General features: G+C 46.5%; 2 non-coding genes across 2 annotated transcripts; both read right to left on the bottom strand.

The window, feature by feature from the left end:
* Positions 1-1,025: 1,025 nt before the first annotated feature.
* LOC140286131 (U2 spliceosomal RNA) lies at positions 1,026-1,209 on the bottom strand. The gene has a single exon (XR_011911019.1). It is a non-coding gene; the product is annotated as a U2 spliceosomal RNA (small nuclear RNA).
* Positions 1,210-1,517: 308 nt separating this feature from the next.
* Positions 1,518-1,631, bottom strand: LOC140286116 (U5 spliceosomal RNA). Its single transcript, XR_011911005.1, has one exon. It is a non-coding gene; the product is annotated as a U5 spliceosomal RNA (small nuclear RNA).
* Between the last annotated feature and the right edge of the window lie 318 nt (positions 1,632-1,949).

Raw genomic sequence — 1,949 nt, 5'->3', positions numbered from 1 at the left:
ATGGGTTTTTAACAAAATCCACACAAGAGATGATTGAAACTGTACATACCTTTTATAGTAACATGTACAAAGAGAAACCAGTGCACTTGGAAACATCGGCAGAAATCTTAAAATTCGTTGACAAAACCGTAAAAGAGAATGCAGACTTGACACAGAATTTTACTGCTTTAGAGTTAAAAAAATGCCTAACAGGTTTTAAGAGAAGTCGAGCTCCGGGTTTAGACGGGCTTCCTGCAGAATTCTATCTGACCTATTGGGACCTTTTATCATCAGACATTTTAGATGTTTTTAAAGATTTTGAAAAACTCGACCGATTGCCTGACAGTTTTAGAGTACTACTTTATAAAAAAAATGATAAGACTGACCTAAAGAATTGGAGGCCCATCACACTTTTAAACTTTGACTGTAAACTTTTTAGCAAGGTTTTAGCGACACGGATGTCCTCTGTTTTAGAGGAGGTAATTCACCCAGACCAAGCTTGTGCCATCTCAGGGAGACAACTCACCGACAGCCTCGTACTGATTCGAGACATCATTGATTACGCTAGAGACAGAAACACCCGGCTTGTCATCTTAAATTTAGACTTTGAAAAAGCATTTGATCGGGTCTCGCATCAATATCTCTTTCAGGTGTTGCAGCCATTGAAAAGGGCCCGATTGTTCCTACTTGGTGAGCTTTGCTTGGTTGAGACGCTTGCCCCCCCCCCCCCCCCCCCCCCCGCTCCTCGGCTGACCAAGTAGAAACAATCTATTCGATGGCTGCCTTGTCTTTTACTCTGTGCAAAAGACAAGGCAGCCACAAACACCACGGGAACACCGTATTGAGGCTTTGTTCTGACCACTCATTCGGTGTCGCGTTTCTTTCAAGCAATTCTCCCGGTTAGCCCGCACTCGGCTCGCTCCCAGAGCCGTGTTAAAGTCCACTTCGCATTCACTCTCTTTTTTCAGCAGATTAAAAGAAAGTTTCATCTTGGGCTCCCTGAATCTTCCATCCTGCACCGCTGTTTGCTTTTTCACAAGAGCAGAGGAGAGCGCACCGTTCCCAGCGGCACTGCAGTACCGGGTCGAGGCTTGGAGTGAACGGAGCAAGCTTCTTTTTCAACTCCTATTCTTAAAAATCCATTTAATATGTTGTCCTCATATAGAGGACATATTAAACTGATAAGAACAGATACTACACTTGATCTTAGCCAAAAGGCCGAGAAGCGATAACTGTCCACTGTTTCAGGTCCGAGGGCCCTTGCTGGCACAATGCGCACTTGTAGCAGTGTTCTTTTTATGGCCATAGGTGGCCAGAGTGTCACGTTGCACCTCCGCCCACCCGCTGCACTGAGCACTCTTCAGCCCTTTTAAATGGTATAACTTTGCACTCCCGCCTGCTCCAGCAAGCACCATTCAAGCGACAACTTTGCACTCCAGCTTCGAACATCGGCACAGTCGCAACAAGTAAGGCGACTCTACTCAGACAAGTCACTCTGCAAAGTAGCAAGATTTCTTTTGCACAGACAGAAAGGGCTTCACCCGCAAAGGTAAAGCCTGCCAATAATAGAAACAACTCATTAGTGCTGCTCTCCACGGAAGTCTTTAGTAAAAGGCGAAAGACTTGTATGTTATGAAGAGAAACCAGAGTACGATTATCCGTCACTGCGGGAGCAGGGCATCAGGCTAGTTGGTATAGCCACCTTCCCCATGGTGAGCTTTGCTTGGTTGAGACGCTTCCCCCCCCCCCCCCTTGCTCCTCGGCTGACCAAGTAGGAACAATCGGGCCCTATTCGATGGCTGCCTTGTCTTTTACTCTATGCAAAAGACAAGGCAGCAACAAAAACACCACGAGAATCCCGTATTGAGGCTTTGTTCTGACCGCTCATTCGGTGTCGCGTTTCTTTCAAGCAATTCTCCCGGTTAGCCGACACTCGGCTCGCTCCCATAGCCGTGTTAAAGTCTACTTCG

The sequence above is a fragment of the Leuresthes tenuis genome, unplaced genomic scaffold, assembly GCF_036924035.1.
Source record: "Leuresthes tenuis unplaced genomic scaffold, fLeuTen1.0.hap1 SCAF_73, whole genome shotgun sequence".
NCBI lineage: Eukaryota > Metazoa > Chordata > Actinopteri > Atheriniformes > Atherinopsidae > Leuresthes > Leuresthes tenuis.
Note: the sequence above shows the minus strand (reverse complement) of the source record. Positions and strands in the feature narration are given on the sequence as shown.